This window comes from Rattus norvegicus, chromosome 3, assembly GCF_021556685.1.
Source record: "Rattus norvegicus strain SHRSP/BbbUtx chromosome 3, alternate assembly SHRSP_T2T, whole genome shotgun sequence".
NCBI classification, from domain to species: domain Eukaryota; kingdom Metazoa; phylum Chordata; class Mammalia; order Rodentia; family Muridae; genus Rattus; species Rattus norvegicus.
In genome coordinates this window covers 47,057,261-47,078,331 of record NC_141536.1, presented here as the reverse complement: position 1 = coordinate 47,078,331, position 21,071 = coordinate 47,057,261, and positions in this window count along the sequence as shown.

Sequence of the window (21,071 nt, the reverse complement as noted above, 5' to 3'; positions counted from 1 at the left end):
GCCCCAACATATAAAAAAGACACGTGCTCCACTATGTTCATCGCAGCCTTATTTATAATAGCCAGAAGCTGGAAAGAACCCAGATGCCCTTCAACAGAGGAATGGATACAGAAAATGTGGTACATCTACACAATGGAATATTACTCAGCTATCAAAAACAATGACTTTATGAAATTCGTAGGCAAATGGTCGGAACTGGAAAATATCATCCTGAGTGAGGTAACCCAATCACAGAAAAACACACATGGTATGCACTCATTGATAAGTGGCTATTAGCCCAAGTGCTTGAATTACCCTAGATGCCTAGAACAAATGAAACTCAAGACGGATGATCAAAATGTGAATGCTTCACTCCTTCTTTAAAAGGGGAAAAGAATACCCTTGGCAGGGAATAGGGAGGCAAAGATTGAAACAGACACAGAAGGAACACCCATTCAGAGCCTGCCCCACATGTGGCCCGTACATATACAGCCACCCAATTAGACAAGATGGATGAAGCAAAGAAGTGCAGACCAACAGGAGCCGGATGTAGATCGCTCCCGAGAGACACAGCCAGAATACAGCAAACACAGAGGCGAATGCCAGCAGCAAACCACTGAATTGAGAATAGGACCCCCGTTGAAGGAATCAGAGAAAGGACTGGAAGAGCTTGAAGGGGCTCGAGACCCCATATGTACAACAATGTCAAGCAACCAGAGCTTCCAGGGACTAAGCCCCTACCTAAAGACTATACATGGACTGACCCTGGACTCTGACCTCATAGGTAGCAATGAATATCCTAGTAAGAGCACCAGTGGAAGGGGAAGCCCTGGGTCCTGCCAAGACTGAACCCCCAGTGAACTAGACTGTTGGGGGGAGGGCGGCAAGGGGGGAGGATGGGGAGGGGAACACCCATAAGGAAGGGGAGGGGGGAGGGGGATGTTTGCCCGGAAACCGGGAAAGGGAATAACACTCGAAATGTATATAAGAAATACTCAAGTTAATAAAAAAAAAAAAGAAAGTCAGTCAGTGCGGCCAGGGGATCTCACCCTAGGTTTTCTGTTGCCTCTTCTAACTGAAAAATCAGAACGTAAGATTAAGACTTAAGGAATTAGAGTTAGTAAAAACCATCAGAACCATCACAGGTGGAACAAGCACAATGTATATTCCATGATATGTAACCCTGGAGTCCTGTGAACCAGTGAGAAGTTAAAAAATATCAACATTGCAATTTGCTGGAACATTTTTGAAGGCGGTGCGTACAATACTCACTTTCAAAGCACCATAATGAGAAGCCTTGAGTGAGCCCTGGGAGGTCAGATTTCTCACTTAAAGAGATAAAATAAAATGCATAGATGACATTATGCTAGCACCTTGAGACTGTAAAATGGCCCGTCACGCTCTGTGTGAGAAGCTCTTACTGTGGTTTGGGTTGACACATTCACTTAGGTTGAGAGAAAACTGCAGCCACACCAAGAACTATACCAAAGAATAAGACCTACTGAGTTATAAAAAAAGGGTCATGTAACATTAACTAATAATATTGAATCATTGGTGTATTGAACAAACCTTTGCTTTTAAATAAATGAAGATAGACTATCTCTGAATTACAATGTATATTTATACAATTTTTCTGTAAATACATTATATGGATACATATATACTGAACCATTAATAAATGCTACATATATATATGTATATATATATGCATATTGAAAGTCTACTGAGCAATAAATTATCGTAAGGGCACCTTTGTATAAGAACGAAATCCTTCCAGTTCACAGGGCTACAGAGCCTCCAGATACCACCTTCATGCTCCTCCTTGTTAATACTATCCCTATTGTCCAGGTTAAGCAACACTCCAGCTTTCTACTTAACATTTTTGTTGATGTAATTTGAAGCTGAAATTTGTATGTTTGTGTGGCATGTTCTCATTCATATTTTTTTTATTTTTAAATCACTACTAATTCTCCTAGATTGTATATACATTGTGCTTGTCGATGTGGTCTGCTCATTCTCATTCTTTACGTAATTTATTCACAGATAGGCTATAGTGTGTGCATCTTTTTAATAAGGCATTTCTGTAGTTGTCAGTTAGGGCTATCTTATTTTGGGGGCACATTTGCATTGAATACATTCCTATATTTCAGTTATTATTTCCATACCTTGAAGTGCAGTCCTAGACTATGTGTCTATTCAAAGTTAGTATATAATGTCAGTTTCTCAAAGAAGAATTTCCTGATTTTGATTCAACACCTAAAGGAGGCTACAGTAGGAGTTTGAGGACAGCAAAAACTACATAACAGATGAATTCCAGAGAAATAAGAGCTACCTAGCAAGACTGTGTCTAAAATATAACCCTTAAAAATTATAAACAAACTTTCACTTTCGCCAGCAACGTAAGAGAATTCTCTATACAGTAATCCTCTTTTTAAAAATCCTAAGTCTACTTAATTTTAATTACTCTCATAAACTGTGCTATTGCAAAGTAACATTTAATTTTAAAGTTTAAATAAGTTTGATAATTTTAAGATGAATCTGTGTTAACTATCAAACTCCTTTTCTGTCTCACTTGAGAGAAAACAATTTTTTCTGTCAAGTTCAAATTATTTTCTTTGGATTCCCATTCTTGTATCAAATGTGCAAAATTGCCACCATATAAAAAGAAAGGATGTATTCTGCCTCAGAGTGCCTTGGAGAAAAAAATAGTGTCATGGAACATACAAACCTACAGGGTTCTTCGGAGTCACCCAGGGCTGAAGACATATTATTTAAAATTCACCAACTCTCTCTTTTATTTCTTTTCATTAAGCTTTTATGTTTAAATGTGGCAGGTGGTCATATGTGTCTGTGGAGGTCAGAGGATCACTTAAGGGACTTTGTCCTCTCCTTCCATGATTTAGGGCCAGGAACAAACTCCAATCAGAGTTAGCTGCAAGCACCTTTTCTCTTTTCACACAGAAGCATTAGTGTGCTTGCGGCTTCCAATTCTATACTGGCTCATGCCACTTCAGCGTGAAATGGACAAAGTGCACTCCAAGTAGATGACGGAAAGATACCGACAGTTATCAGTGTCTGTGCTCCAGACCCTTGTCATTTTCAACATTTCCATTTATTCAAATCATGTTTTAGAAAACAGTTATTTCTTTATATCTATAGAGCAAGTAAACTATTTTAATTACAGTACTTAATCTATTTATAATGCTTATGCACTTTAAGCTACAAGTATCATTTGCTGTTGCCTTTTTCATTATCCTCTTCATTTTTTAGGTTTTTGTTGCGTGTAATTTTAAACAAACACGCTTGCTCTGGCTAGTCTCTCAGATCAGCAGTTGCTTGCCTGTTGCCTACTCAGCCCCCATGGCTAGCTAATGCTTTCCCTAATTCCTGGCTTATGCTCTGAGCACAGCCGCCGCCATGTTGACGGGTAGCATTTTCCCGATAGTTCAACCTGTTCCTCTGGCTTCCTCTGGCCGGCTTGCTAAGCCATCCAACAGCCATCCTCTTTCTTCTCCTGACCCCTTTAGCCCATATAGGAAAATACTAGAGATTTTTATTATTTTAAAACTGACCAGATAGCTCAATGGCTAGGCAAAGTATATCCTGCTCCACCCTCCTCAACACAAACTATCCTTCCGCGAGACCTACATGTCTGTGCTTCCTCTCTGCTCGACAGCCTGGTTCGAATCTCCAATATAAATATAAATATTAAAATTTCAGTATATATAAAATTGCATATTAATAATTTTTGAACATTTTAAATGAATACGGTCATCCTACTTACTTTTATTTTGATAAATCATTCAGTATTATATTATTGTTATTTCAAAAATTATGTCTCCTTATTCTCCATCCTCTTAGAAACACTTATTTTCTTCATCATTCAGCAACATGACTGAAGTGTCCAGCCATATATTTTAAATTCTCCTTTGTCTTCCTGGACTCTTATGCTTTTTGTTGAAGGGACATAGTCTAGACTCCATGGCAAAGCCATAGCTATTTTGTCTTTCTCATTATTGTTATTAATGCTAATTTATTAATTATGATGATATGTTTTTAATATTTTCTATTGATCTGTGGAACTACCCACATATTTCTTTATTGCAGTTTCATTTCTAACATATTAATTCTTGTTACATAGTGAATGCATCTGCCAATTTCTCTGCTTCCATGATTTCTTAAATCTTAAAATATTGAGCAGAGTTACTTTAAGATTATTTGTTTTGACCCCAACATTGGGTCACCCAAAAATCTGATCCTATGTTCTGGGTCTGCACATGCCTAGTGATTTGCATGGTGAACATTTCACATAACATTGAGAAAGCCTGTAGCTGGGAAGATGGCTCATCAGGTAAGGGTAAGTGTCACCAAACCTGACAACTTGAGGTAGATCCTTAGAACCAAGGTGGAAAGAGAGGTCCACTGACCTCCCATACCTACACCATTATATTTACCTGCCTACCTGCATAAATAAATAACATTAAAATTAAAATATTATATGTGGTCAAGATTTAGAGTCGGCTTTATACCACAGAGGTCCCAGGCAAATGAGAGAGGGGCCATTTACTTTAATCCATTCAGAAATAGAGACAAGTCAAAACTGCACTGGATTTGGTGAGGTACTTTCTTCTGGTAAACGTAGCATCAAAACATCTTTTCATTAAAGGCTTGAAAAACGTTTCTATCTTCAACAGGGAGATGGCAGGAGGTAGAATTGCCTGTGTGCTTCTTGGGAGATTTTCAGCTTGACCTTGTCCTCTGCCGCTCATGTTTTGCAAATATCTCAAGAGGGAGTCTCTGTGTGTGCCTGTGCTATCTCTGTTGTTTCTTCATTTCCCAAAACTCTCTACCAAGTGCCAAAATCAGATTTTGTCATAACTTTAATGGGCCAGTGTTTCCAGGAGAAAAAAAGATCTTGCTAGAGAGCCATGATCAAATTAATGCTCTCTTCAGATACATCAGAAATAAGTGTCCTTAGGGCCATTTCTTCCAACATCCAGAGTGTTTCTGCTCAGATTTTCCATTACCTGTCTCTTGGTTCTTTGTGAGGAATGAAGTCCTAAGCGAATCTTTATTATTGATATGGGCACAGTCATCTTAAGGACCCCAATGCTTCGGACACTCGGAAGTGGCAAGGCATTCCCTGTATGAAGCCCAGAAGAATGGCAAAGCTTTCTCCTGCTCCAAATAGGAATGGTGATAAGTGATGTAGGTTCACCTAAAACCAGTGTGTGAGCAATTATCACTTGCAGGTTCCTCCTCCTCGATGGATACCTGTAACCTAGACTGTTTCCCTACAGAGACCTCCTATTTAAATTTGTTGTCTGCCCTCTTACCTCATTCAGCTGCTTATAACAAGCCCCAACTAATCAGTTGAGCTTCTGGAATATTTGTACATCTCCATCAGAGAACACAGTCAGTCAACCTGTTCCTTGATTGTTGGTCAGTATATGTGTCTGTTGTTTCCTCATCACCCAGTTGGGTCAATTCCTAAGCTACGCAAGTCACAACAGTGCTTCAGCCAATTTCTTTGCCCAACTATAACTTAAGATACACGTTTAGGGTGGTAATTGGTAAAGGGTTTGGAAGTGTAAGTCCACAGCCCTGGGAGAAACCTCAGACTTCTGTTGGGTTTTACGCATCAAAACACAACAGTTCTCACTTTTGGAACAACACAGATCATCTGTTCTGGAACACAACCCACAGAATCATACTCAGAGAAAGACAACTGAAATTCCTGGGTTTACCATGCAATATTTTCTCTGAGCTTTTGTTTCCTTGGTTTGCTTCCCATATACTGCTCTCACTTGCCTTCCACAATATGGTATTTTTTTATGATTTATCTGGTGTCCTTACTTACCCAGTTTAGCAGTGTGAATTTACTAAGGAGCTCTTATTAACTTTGAAGCAGTAGCGTCAAACCCAGATCTACATTTTGATCTTAAGAGTAATTAGGAAGGCAATTACTCTATGGTTATCTATAGATTTCACTGAACCCTACTCTATAAAATATACATCTTAATAAATTATAAAAGATTGTGTTTGTAAACACTATGTCAAAGAAAAGTATGACTTTTCATCTCTTCTGCCTACACATTTCTCATAAGAGTTTTAAACTTCAATTAAACTATGGCTCCTATCAACATAACCTGACATGAACGTTATGTCTACTTTCAATACATTTCTTGGTCTGGTTGTCCTTCTCTGTCGCCTTCTTCAACAACAAGAAGCACATGGGTTTTGAAATAAAAACACAGATTGTTTGTGGTAGCTTATGTATCAGAAGAGGAAACACTTTTTATCCTTGCTAGTTTTATCTATCATTTATAATTGAGAACGGATGTTAGAAGGCCTTGATAGCTATATAGTGCATTAACAAAAGAGAGAAAGAAAGCTAATGGTATTTGAAGGATAAAACTCTCTGGCAATATTGTAATATGCATTTTCATGTCTCCCCTGTTCTTTCCTACATCTACTTTCTGAAAATGATACAATGAAAGTGAAAAACAGTTAATGTCGCATGAACTTCTGTACTCTGAAGTCTGTTGTCCCTGGGAGCAAACTTATCTCACTAACTTTAATTGAAGAAACTGCTTTTGGCTATACTTAAAATCCCTCAAGCTATAAGGTTGCATGACAAATTCCACTAGTCTACTGATTGATTTCTTCTTCCTGATGTTGGTAAGAGCATCTGTCTGAGCCCCAAAGGAAAACAAATAGTCACCTAGAGATACCACTTAATAAAAAATAACTTAGTAAAATGGCAGGTCTCCATTTCTAAAGCAGTAAAACCCAGTATTGATGGCAGTGGGACAGTAGTATTTGAAAATCTAGACACAATACCTTGATATTAATCCTTATATTCAGTAGCTTTAAGAATGTCAATACCATCACATGATTTATTCATACAACTCACTCAGTGCCCTCTAATATTGATCTCAGTGATGATTTTGAGCTTTGTAACAAAAACTCCAGACTTTTAAGACTTCATCAAATGTCATTACTCCAGCACATTGGACACAGAGTCCATGAAAATTAAGATGAGAGAAACTGTGTGAAGCTTGCATCCTAGAAACTTACTAAAAATACTATCAGCATGGGGAAAAACAATTCAGAAGTCAGGAGGCTCACGTTACTCCTTCCTTTATCAGCACAGATTGGAATTATCCTTTTGAGACACATGCTTCCAATATGCTGAGAAATGAATCAACGTATATCTATCAAATAGGATGATTTTCAACAGAATATAACTCTCAAAGATGTACTTAGGGCAGATATTAAAAAGGTTCTGATAATAAGGATAATTTTAAATTCTAAAAGGGAGATATTTGCTAGAATGTTCTATTATTAACTTTTAAGTGCTGAGGAGTTAGGGATGGATAAAACAAGCTGCATTGTCACATCTGAAATGGTCAACACTGAGGCATCGGTGTGATCTGTGCAGACATAAAATAAAAACAGAAGTCTCCCACGAGACTCCTGGAATACTCTTGGCTAAAATCCTAAGGGATACTTCACGAACAAGTCTTTTTTTATATATTTTTTAAATATTTTGTTTGTTTATTGTATGTGAATACACTATCGCTGTCTTCAGACACAACAGAAGAGGCATCAGACCCCATTACAGACGGTTGTGAGCCACCATGTGGTTGCTGGGAATTGAACTCAGGACCTCTGGAAGAGCAGTCAATGCTCTTAACCACTGAGTCATCTCTCCAGCCCCACAAACAAGTCTTAGCATATTCTCAGAGATGTTCGGCAGAGATATGTATGGTAGAGAAAGAAGTGAAGAGTGTTGGATTTTCTTTTGGAGGACAAAACACGTCTCTATTTTCTGCTGATGAAAAAATATTAACCATCTAAAAATGTATTGTATTTACATACAACTTATACAGCATACTTATGGTATGACCTTTTATAAAGTCATTAAAACAACAAATATGAAATTAAGACTCCACAAGCCAAAACAGTCGTAGGACAAAAAAGTACAGATATGATGAACATTCACAAACTAGAAGGTTCTCAAGTAATAATGACTTATGACCCCCTAGTTCAACAAATTTCTAAGATGTTTGTCTTACTCTTCACAGAGGTAAGAACTTAATTTTATTACTTTAAATTTCACATCATTTGCTTATATTCTCTTCTTTATTATAAAAATACCAGGTAATCTTATCATTATTCTGTGAAGATTAATCCAAAGACATAGAATAACTATAAATTACAAAGTAACATACTTATCAGAAATAACGTGTTTGCATTAGTATGAATTTGAGATAAATAACTGTAGAGGCTCATAGCATAGGACATAAAGAGGGGCAAGCTGGGCTGCTAGGGTCAAGGTGAAGTTGATGTCTAGAAAGTTACTTATTTAGTGGTTCTGCTCTGCTTTGAACCACTTTCTGGACAATTCAAGTTTGCCTGGGTGATTTCATGTTATCTCTGTGCTTCAACTCAGTCAACTGTGGACTTTAATCATGTGAAGGATGTCATCACAGCATGTGATTAATACTTACTTGAACAGAATAATATGGGAGCCTACCTTCACCAAACTGACACAGCAGAAAGATTGCTGTAGTTACTAATAGAAGTTGTTAAGTTTATGTATTAGTTGATTTTCCTAAATTCCATATAGTACTGAAAATTATGCAATTGTAATTCAGAAATTCTGATTTCCTGAGGAAAAGAAGTGTTAAACTGGAAGAGTAAGAGAAATTTTGGAACAGCTTCCTGGGCACAACTTTTATCACAACTTTCAGAAATTCATAGGATGAAAATATGATAAATTTATAGACAGTAGTTTTAGCAGTGGATGACTGATATTATTAATATGAAAGCAATGATACACTGATACAGAATTAGGGAGAATTATTACATGTGCTTTGATTGGTTTTTAAGAAATCTTGAATTATAGACAGAAAAGATTCCAGTTAGCCAACGTATCATGACATATCTGCTATATTTTAGAATGAGAAGTGCACATTTAGTGCTAGCTTTCCCTCCTGAGATTAGCAGCCTTTAAAACCTGTCTTTTATTATAGTTGTCAGCATAAAATAAATGTAACTAAAGATGATGTCAGAAGTTTTTCAAGTTGGAAATTCGAGTTCTACTGTATTTATTAATGGGGTCACACATTTAGTGCTGGCTTAATCCTTGGGTTTATCAGACCTTAGAATGTTTCTCTTATTATAGTTCTCAGTATAAAATAAATATAACTAAAGATTATGTAAATTTTTTATCAAAATAGTGTTAATAAAAATGAGCCGCATTTTTCTAATATTTTCTGTAATTTAAAATTGTGTATACAATTATGTAATCACTGCTATCCTGAATTTATAAATGTGTTTTGCTCAAGAATGCTGTTTAGGACCTCAGTTTCTATGCCTGAACTACAACCACCTAAGACTTGACTGCACACACACACACACACACACACACACACACACACACACACACACACACAAAGCTAGATGTAAGATCAGAGAGTTATAGTTACCAACATACAAAACACTAACTCAGAAAAAATCAGAATTTGAAATGTGAAACGTGAAATCCTGAAACAACTAGAAGAAAACAAGCAAACATAGTCAGGATTCTGTAAGCTACAGCTGTAGAAAAGAGCTTTTGGAATAGGATTCAACTTGCTGAGGAATTAGGAACATGGATTGATTGACAAATGGGAACTCATGAAACTAGAAAGCTTCTGTAAATAAAATGAAATGAGCAATTTAGGGATAAGGAGACCCCAAGAATGAGAGGGAGACTTTGTCAGCTACGCAAGCAATAGAGGGACACTATCTAGAACTTTCAAAGAACTCCAAGAGGAAAGTTTAAAGAAATCAAGCTCCCTCACTACGAAATTGGATTTGGATCTGAACAGAGAACTCTAGAAAGAAGAAATAAAAACTTCTATGACTAAGAAATATCTTTAAAAGTTCTCAGTTATGTTCTTAACAATTATGGGAATGCAAACTACTTTGAGATTTCATCTTACTGCAGTAGGAGTTGCTATGAACAAGAAAGCAACTGGCAACCAACACTGACAGGGATGTGAGGGAAATGGACTCTCCCTCACTTTTGTTGGGATTATAACCTGGTGCAGCCACTCCAGAAATAAGTGTGAGGAAATCTCAAAAAGCTAGAAGTGGTCCTTGATGCCATCCTACTTCAGCAATATTTGCTCAGCTATGTTCACTGCCATTCTATACACAACAGTTAAGAAATTGATACCACCACATGCACTTTAAATGATTAATGGACAATGAAAATGTGAAACATACATGCAGTTAAATTATATTTAGCCATAAAGAAAAATGAAATCATGAATCTTTCTGGTATGTGACTAGAACTAGAAAATACTTCACTGACTAATGTAAGCCAGACTCAAAACAGACAATGCTGCATGTTCTCTCTCGTTGGTGATTCTTAATCTAAATCTTCACATGTAAGCATATAATCTCCATAGAAACCAGGAAACGAAAGCAGTACTATGTTAGGGAGTGGGTACTCTAGAAAGGAGGATAGTAGGATAAATATGCTGTGAGGTAAGGAAGGCTATGGGAACCACAATGACCATCACTGCAGAGAATCTACCAGAGTGTAGTAGTGCCTGTTACACCGTAGGAATAATGAACAGCCACCAGCCACCTGGATTTAAGTTATATTCCATTTGAGATAATTGGTGACTTGATACTGTAAATCTAGCTAACTCTCCCTGCCTTATGAAATTATGGACACCGAAGGAGAACATGCTACTACCACTTTCTTAAATGAGTATAATTTCTAACTTCATTCTGCATATATTTTAATACTTGTAGGTAATTATAACTCTCCTCATCAATGTAGTTTCCTTTACCAACAGATGGAATCCATTACAGAAATCCACACCTCTTCAAAATGCAGAGAACAACTGACCATGTGTTGCCCAGCACTACTCTATATGTCTACAACTCGATACCTACATCTATGACTCAGAAAACATCACAGAAGAGAGGGAAACAAAGTTATATGAATTAGAAGACTAGGACTTCTGCTGTGAGGTATATCTTTCATACATGACAGAAAGGCTGTACCCATTAAATCTCGACAATATGATTGCCTCAACAAATTCCATAATTGCCATACTAGTTATTACTTCCACATGGATGAGAGAAAACTCGTAAGGCCCTAGATTAAGAACTACAGCTGATTAATGACTGCTGAGACAAGAAGAATCAATCTTTCGTGGGAACAAGCCCTAAATACACATGGAAACAACATTAAATTCACACACACACACACACACACAAACACAAACACACACACATATACACACCACCACCACCACCAGCACCACCACCACTACCACCAACATCACCACCATTGATAACAACAACAATAACAACAACAACAGCAACAACACCAACACTAATAGATATGCTGATGACGAAGGGAATATTGAACAAGCTCCTACCCTTCAGCAAAGATCTAGAAGTATCTAATAACTGATGAAAAGGGAAGAATTCTCCTGTTCCAGGATGAGCTCACAATTTGTTATCCAATGCAGACTAGTTAGCCATAATATCATATACACATAAGTCAAGACACACTAAATAGACTCAGTAGATGGAATTTATTTATTTTTGTGTCCCCTATGTGTACCACAATAATAAAAAAATAAAAAGATGCCAATTTCAGAGAGAGAGAGAGAGAGAGAAAGAGAGAGAGAGAGAGAGAGAGAGAGAGAGAGAGAGAGAGAGAGAGAGAGAGAGATGGGGGAGGGGCATTGGAAGCAATAGAGGGAGGAGACATGAGAAGGGAGGAAATGACATTTTAATTTTTGAATTTTAATCTTTAAAAGAGGTGATTTTAAACTCCATTAAAATGATGAAGACTAATAATCAAAATATATCACCACCTTCCCAAATACGTCACCAACTACTGATTGCTTTTTAGAGAAAGTAAGAGAGGGTGGTGAGTTATAAAATCAGTGCACTTTCTTCCCTTGCTCTTTCAAGCTCCTCTGGACAAAAGAACAAGCTTTTCTTCTTCGAGAGTTATGTTTGTGTCAGGGATCTACCTTCTTTGAGGTCACACTGACTTGAGAACAGAGCAGAAAAGAGGAAATATATAAAAAACAATATAAAGGACGGTGGTTGTGCACAGGTATGATTACATGTGTATGAAAGAAACTTCAAGGAAAGAAGAAATATAAGAAGTAATCTTCTTGATCTGGAGAGTACATGTTAAAAGTCTTAATGTATTAATTTAATTCTTTTTGATCTATCTGTGATTGCTTTGAGAGAGGAGATAAGAAACAAGGAGGTGGTGTTGATGCCTATTCTTATGCACTAAATAAATTTTTTTTGTTCATCTCAAGATTTATTTGAATTTTTTCTGTGACGTAATGGAAGAATAATGATGGGAGAACCTTGTTACAGTTGGATGCTCGCTCAAATTCTTACTTTCCCCCTCCTATCTACCTATCTACATTCGCTTTGGATGGACTCAGAAATATCACTGCATATTCTATCCAGAGATTTATAGACACATTTAGTGGGATTGTACTTAGCCCATCTTAGTTAGAAATAGAACCCGTACAGATTTGAGTTAAATATAGTATCTACGAAATAATCGTCTTCATTTGGAGAGTACATACTTATCACTATTGCTTCGTTTTAAAATTAATTTTCATCTCCCACAGCTGAATATTTCTTTGTATATTTGAGCTAAATTCATTTTTAATTTGTTTTGAAAATTTAAGATGGGATTTGACATATACATATCTAAGTTACTTTTCTTGTTGCTTTGTAACACTTAGCAAGAATGAACTTGAGGAAAGAAAGATTGATTTTCTTCATGTTTGAGTGGACAGTTAATCACGCATGGTAGCAAACACATAAGGAAGCACACATGGCATCCACAGTCAGTAAGAAGAAAAAGATGAAGCTAATACTTAGCTGCTTTTCTCATTTTTCCTCTTTTCTGTTCAGTCCTGGGCCTCAGTCCATTGACTGGTACTGTCTTGTTAAGGTGGGTATCCCTCTTTAAGTAACCATCAGTAGAAATCACCTCCAAGAAATGCTCAGAGATCAGTCTTTTAGGTAATTTTAAATTCCATTAAATTGACAAGGAAGATTTATAATCACAAAACGATAGAATTGTTTGAGGAGATAGTTTACCATCCTGCCTCTGCCTCCACCTCCAAAATTGCCTTAGCATGTTTTCTCAATAAGCAAAAGGAGACACAGACACGCACTAGAGTACATGTGTAACAAGAAGCTGACTCGCTCAAAGTTTACACCTAAACACAACAGGAATTTCCTGATGTCCCATTGATAGGATTCGTTTGGCATTGGGAAGAGCGTTGGGAGTCTCTCAGCAGATGCTCCCCTGATGTGGCCTCAGCACTGTTACTTGCCTAGCACAACTTATTCTTAGCAGAGTTAGAGCTTTGGTGCTGACGTCACCAAATGTTTCATGTAGTGAGGCCGAGTGATGCGTTTGGTGTGTGAGTAAACACACAGACTTGAAGTTTCTCTTATGAAAGGAGTTATGTCTCATCTTGCATGTTTTAGCTAAAAATATTAGAGGTTTGTTTTCATTGTTTCCTCTATTGCTGAACCCTGAATAAAGAGAAAAAAAATGTGAGTTTGTAGAAATTACAGGCTTCTTTCAGACCTTATTTTCCATTCCTTTTCCTCTGTAGTCCATATTATACAAGATGCCTTTCGGCGAGATAGCTTGGCAGTTACGAAGCACAGAGTCACACAAGTCAGGGCACCTGGTTTCTAGACCTAGATTTTCCCTAAAGCACTGTCATGGACTCAAAGTGACGGTTGGTGTCTTCTAACACTGAAACCCCCCAAGGCTTAATTTGATCTCCCAGTTTTAAATATTAGAAACAAAGGGTGGAAACAGATAAGATCGTCTTTCATCAGTCTCCAAAAATCCCCACATGAATGCCACTGTCATGGTGTGCTACTTTGAGATGCAGTTTTGATTTGTAATATTCAAGGTCTTCATTTAAATTCCAGTTATCTTTCAAGTCACATCATTACATTTTTACACCTGTGACTCGTTTAGAGGTTTCTGAGTCCTCTAAAGTCTCTGATCTCTCAGAGAAATCTATGGTATTTTTTTTAATCACACCCCAGTGCTGAAGTACAGGCTGTGGGAAGCAGCATATGTCTTAGTACAGTTGAATAAGCATACAATTTGACAGTGTGTGCAGAATTATTTAATTTGGAAATTGTGATATGTTTTAAAGCCCATTAAGTTCTGTAGATTTCATCCACTCACGCAAATCCTCCCAATCTAATTTGTCTAATTAATAGGAACGCCCTCTAGAAAAGCAAAGAATACCAATAGACAGTTCACTGAATCGGAAACATAATTAGACAAAATACATGATAGACATATGAATACTCATCCTAGTGATTAGATGAGCGTGGAATGCAAATTTAAATGGCCAGAAATTATTTTATAAATCCTAGACTAGAGGAATTATAAAAGATTAATAGCATATAATAATAATAAAAATAAATGGAGATAAGAAACCTCATACATAAAATTAGATTAAATAATTTTTCTTATGTTCTTCATATCTGACACACTGTAAGCCTTAAGGTTGCTTTAAGAAATTCATTTTTAAAATTTAAGTGCATAATGAAATGGCTACAGCAAGTGTGAATTACCTTTTAGAGAATGACAGAGAAAAAATGTGAATATTAAAAACACATTTAAATTTGAACTAGCATTGATGCTTTAGGGTAAAATGAGCAGAAACGAAGGAGCCAGTATTTGAGAGTACATGTAGAATCACGTTTATTTTCGCAGGAAACAAAAGCAAAACAAGAAGCAAACTGAACGCATGCATTATCAGGGGAACAGAGGGTAATTTTATAAATCAAAGTCCCAAAGAAAGAGAATCCATGATAATTTGGACAGGGTTTATAAACTAAGGAAGCAGTTTTAAAAGTGTAATAGGCACGGTGGGGACGCAGAGGAGCTGTTTCTGTAATTAAATTGTAGTAGTGGAGCTTCTAACTTTCCAAAGAGACTCCTCTGGGACCAGAGCTCTGCAGGAGGAATTGGAGTTGTGGGGCCTCCTTTGAAAGGAGTGGCTCTTAGTGAGTTAAGGGCACAGCTAAAGTGAAGTGAATACACATAGAGGGGGCCTGAAGCCAGGAATAATTCCTCACACTTCTGTAGTTATATATGTATATAAATATGAATATAGGTGCAAAATATATTCTATATCCTTTCATGAGATATGTATAAAATTATTCCACAAAAGACAGCAGAAGAATCAAGGAGAAAAACAATCTAATTTATTTAGTTAGGTGTTCATTCATTCATATTCAGTACTGCGATCAGGCATATGATCTCATGCATGTTAGGCAAATATGGCTGCAGCATTAATTTTTTGCATACAATATTTTAAACTTTGTTTATTTTAATTCTTTAATCATATTTTTACAGTCCAGATTTCACCCCTTCCCTCCTAATCTGCACCCAACTGAGCCCCATCCTATACCTCCTTGCCCATCCCTGTCTCAAGAAGATGTCTACACCTCAAGCTCACACTCAATGTCACCTCTCCAATCCCTGGGACCTCAGGTCTCTCTAGGTTTGGGTGCCTCTTCTTTCACTGAGGCCAGATCAGGCAGTCCTCTGCTGTGTATGTGTCAGGGACCTCATATCAGCTGGTGTATGCTGCCTAGTTTGTGGCTCAGTGTCTGAGAGATCTCTGAGATCCAGGTCAACTGAGAATGCTGGTCTTCCCATGGGGCCACCCTCTCCCTTAGCTACTTCCAGCTTTTCCCCAATTCAACCACAGGAGTCCCAGGCATCCTCACTTGGGCCATTCTGCTTTCTAACATTCTTGAGTTCTGTGGGTTATGTCCTGGGTATTCTGTACATTTTTTGGTTAATATCTATTGAATAGTGAGTACATACCATGGATGTCCTTTTGAATCTGTGTTATCTCACTCAGTATGATATTTTTCAGTTTCATCCATTTGCCTGAAAAACTCACAATGTCCTGGTTCTTAATAGTTGAGTAGTATTCTCTTATGTAAATGAACCACATTTTCTGAATCAGCTGCTACATTTATTAAGAACTTTTAAATATACTTTTATGTATGTGAATATGTATCTCTGTGTATGAATGAACATTGTGTGTGTGTGTGTGTGTGTGTGTGTGTGTGCAATGCAAAAGTGAAAAAAGGCTATGAATTTTCCTCTTAGCACTGCTTTCATTGCATACCATAAATTTGGGTATGATGTGTCAACATTTTCATTAAATTCCAGGAAGTCTTTAATTTTTTTCTTTATTTCATCCCTGACCGAATTATCAATGAGTAGAGAGTTGTTCAGTTTCCACATGTATGTGGGTTTTATGTTGCTTTTGCTGTTATTGAAGAACAGCTTTAGGCCATGGTGGGCTGATAGGATGCATGGGATTAATTAAATCTTTTTGTATTAGTTGAGTGTTGTTTTGTGACCAATTATATGGTCGGTTTTAGAGAAGGTATCATGATGTGCTGAGAAAAACATGTATTTTTTGTTTTAGGGTGAAATGTTCTGTAGATAACTGTTAAATCCATAGAGGTTCATAACCTCTATTAGTTTCACTGTGTTGCTGTTTAGTTTCTGCTTCAATGACCTGTTCATTGGTGAGAGTGGGGTGTTGAAGTCTCCCATTATTATTGCGTGGGGTTCAATGCGTGTTTTGAGTTTCACTAAAGTTCCTTTTATGAATGTCCGTGTCCTTGCATTGGGACATAGATGCTCACAATTGAGACTTTCTCTTGGTGGATTTTCCCTTTGATGGATATGAAGTGTTCTTCCTCATCACACTTGATAACTTTTGGTTGAAAGTCTATTTTATTGGATATTAGGATGGTGACTCCAGCTTGCTTCTTAGGACCATTTACTTGGAAAACTGTTTTCCAGCCTTTTATTCTGAGGTAGTGTCTGCCTCTGTTATTGAGGTGTGTTTGTTGTATGCGGCAAAATGCTGGATCCTGTTTGTGTATCCAGTCTGTTAGTTTATGTCTTTTTATAGGTGAGTTGAGTCCATTAATACTGAGATATATTAAGGGTAGATTTTTGTTAGTTACTGTTATGTTTATTTTATGTTCATGTAGTTCTCTCTTTTTGGATTTGTTATGAGCTGATTATTATCTTTTCTCTTCTTTGGTGTGTGTACCCACCTTGTGTTGGAGTTTTCATTCTAGAATCCTTCGCAGGGCTTGATTAGTTGATAGATATTATTTGAATTTGGTTTTGTCCTAGAATATTTTGGTTTCTCCATCTACGTTGATTGAGAGTTTTACTGAGGATAGTAGCCTGGGCTACCATTCGTGTTCCTTAGAGTCTGCATGATCTCTGACCAGGCTCTTCTGTCTTTCATAATCTCTGTTGAAAAGACTTGTGTAATTCTGATACATCTGTCTTTGTATGTTACTGATCTCAAGTTCTACTATAGAGCAATAGTGATAAAAAAAACATAGTATTGGTACAGAGACCGACATGTTGATCAATAAAATAGAATTTCAGACTCAGAAATAAAACCACACACTTATGCACACTTGATCTTTGACAAAGAAGCCAAAATATACAATGGAATAAAGAAAGAATATTCAATAAATGGTGCTGATCTAACTGGCTGTTTGAATGTAGAAAAGTGAAAATGGACCCATATTTGTCATCATGCACAAAGGCTAAGTTCAAGTGGATCAAGGACATCAACATAAAATCAGATAGACTGAATCTAATAGAAGAGAAAGTGGGAAAGATGCTTGAAACAAACAACCCAATTAAAAAATGGGGTATAGAAGTAAACCGAGAATTCACAACAGAGGAATCTCGAATGGCTGAGAAGCACCTACAGAAATGTTCAAAGTCCTTAGTGATCAGAAAAAAATGCAAATCAAAATGACCCTGAGATTCACCTTACATGAGTCAGAATGGCTAAGATCAAAACCTCAGATGACAACACATGTCGGAGAGGATGGGGAGAAAGAGGAACACTCCTCCATTGCTTGAGGGATTGCAAACTGGTACAACCACTCTGGAAATCCATCTGGAGCTTCCTCAGAAAATTGAAAATAAACCTACCTAAAGACCCAGAAACACCACTCTTGGGAATATACCAAAAGATGCCTTACCATGTCATAGGAGTGCATGTTCCACTATGTGCATAACAACTTTACTTGTGATAGCCAGAACCTGGAAACAACCTAGATGCCCCATGAAAAAAGAATGGATACAGAAAATGTGGTTCATTTACACAATGGAATACTACTCACATATTAAGAATGAGGACATCTTGAGTTTTGCAGGCAAATGGATGGAACTAGAAAATATCATCCTGAGTGAGGTAACTTATACCCAAAAGGACATGCAGGATATGTTCTCACTAAATGGATATTAGCCAAAATTTACAGAATACTCAAGATACAGTCCACAGAACTCAAAAGATCAAAAAGCTGAAGGGCCCAAGTGCAGATGCCTCAGTCCCACTGAGAAGGGAGGGAGAAGAAAGCAACCACAAGGGAAGAGCAAGGGAGGGACTAAGGAGGGGGAGGGGACAGGAATGGGGGATAGAAGAGCATGATCTGGTATTGGGTGAGAGCAAAGTACTGAGAGCTAACAAAAAGAATGGAATCAGGTAACCTAGGGAGGAAGGAGGTTGGGAGGATGCTCTAAATGTATCAGAGACCTAGGAAATGAGAGATCCTTGGGAATCTAAAGGGGGGACCCTAGATGAAATGTCCTACAGTGGGGAGAGGGAACTTATTGAACCCACTCCCAGCAGAAAGACAGAACAGCAAGTGAGGGATGAGTTTGCTATCCCACAGTCAATGTTTTGAACCATAATTTTTCCTGTCTGAAAGAAAGTCAGGGATGGAAAAGCAGAAGAGCCTGAGGAAAAGACAGTCCAGCAATAGGTCCAAAGTGGGATCTAGCTCAAGGAGAGGCCCCAAACTTGACATTATTATTGAGGCTATAGGGTGTTCACAAAAGGGGATCTATCATGACTGCCCTCCAAAAAAACCCAACAAACAGCTTAAAGAGTAAGATGCAGATATGTGCACCCAACCAATGAACAGAAGCTGCTGACCCCTGTGGTTGAGTTAGGGAAAAGCTGGAGGAAGCTAAAGAGGAGGGCAACCCTGTAGAAGGACCAGCAATCTCAATTAACCTGGACCCCTCAGATGTCTTAGACACTGGATCACCAACCTGGCAGCATACACCAGCTGAGATGAGGCTTCCAACACATGTAAAACAGAGGACTCTGGGTCTTGATTCAGTCTGAAAAGATGCACTTAACCCTCAAGAGACTGAGGAGTTCAGAAGTCTGGTGTGGTGGGTAAGGTGGGGATAGCCTTGTGGAGATGAAGGAAGGAGGTATGGGATGTGGAACAGTCAGGGGTGGACTGGTAAATCTGGAGTGTAAAAATAAATAAATTAATTAATTAATAATAAAAATAATTAACCTTGAAAAAAGCAAAGGAAGGGTATCAGATCCTCAAGAGCTGGAATAGGAAGTTTGGAGTTGGCTGTAATGGGTTCTATGTGCAAAGTTCAGTTCCTCTGCAAGAGCACTAGGCCATCTCTCCAGCCCTTGGCTGCTTCATTTTTAGAACATATTTAAATAAACAAAACAGTGAAAGGATGTCTGAGGTGTTTATGAATAAATAGCAGCAAAATATTTAGCTAGATAGGTCAACTCATGTGAATACACATACATTCTATGTTAAATAAATCCAGATTTATCCCCAATGTGTTAATGTGTTAACGGTTGAACTAATTCAATTCTTAAGAAAGATTTTGTGTGTGTGTGTGTGTGTGTGTGTGTGTGTGTGTGTGTGTGTGTGTTTATTCCAAGAAAAGATACTTTGGGAATTGAAAGACATCACATCCAATCCAAATATATGTATATAATATATAGACAAATTTGTCCCCCACATATACATAAACTAGCAAACTGAAAATAAATTACTATGTATTCTTATTTCATGGTCCTTGAAATGATCAGCATGACTTAACCAGTCTCTGGTTTTATCTGGTGGACTTTCTGAAGGAAGCACATGTATTAGAGAATGTCCCAGAAGAAGGAGCTTATTATACTCATCTTACAAATGTAAGGAGCCTGGAACTCATGCCATGTAAAAATGTAGGGTCATCAGACAGAGGATCAAGAAGCCTTATGTGACTCCCATTTCTGCTCGTTCTCCTTAGAAACTTAAAAGAGGTGATCAGCTTAAGATGCCTAATTTGAATAAATTCTGTGTGCTTTTGTGTATAGAATAACTGCTAGTATCTTAGTCCTTGGCCCTGGGAAAACTAAGGGAGAGGAATATTGCATGCTGGCAAATACAAATAAGAAAAAGTGCTGGTCTAGATTGTTTGGTATGCTTATGAATGAGATATTCTGTTTGGGTCCTTGTGCTCATGTGTATACAGTGTTAGCACAGGAAAATATCAGGAAAAATATTTTCATATTAGACTAGAGACACTGTGTATTAGTGCTAGATATGGAGATTGGAGGTGGGGCTCAGTTGGGATAGAACAGATTACTACATTCCTTTTGAACTAGCTGCATTATTAGATCTGATACAGAGCGTTCGTTTAGCTCTATGCAGGAATTTCATAAAGTTTGAAGGTCACATGAGTAAAACTGAACAATGGAACATCTTAGGATGATGATTCAGTCCTTTTGATAAAATACAAGAAAAATTTAGTTTAAATTTACCTAGCATCTACATAAAAGTACTTTTAAGAAAGAGTAATGAAAACTAGTTAGGATATTTTTTGGTGAAAATAAAATTTTACAAGTTGTGAATCTATCAATCTATCTATCTATCTATCTACCTATCTATCTATTTATGTTCTTTGAGGGAGGCATATGCTAAGTATTGGGGATGTACTCTAAGAATGGTTTCCTAGCTGAAGTGAGTCTACAAGACTCAAACAGATTCTCTTTCTCTCACACACAAAACATACACACATATACACAAATACATACAAATACATTCACAAACTACATATATGAATACATACACATAAACACACATACAGTGAAAGACCCACATATACA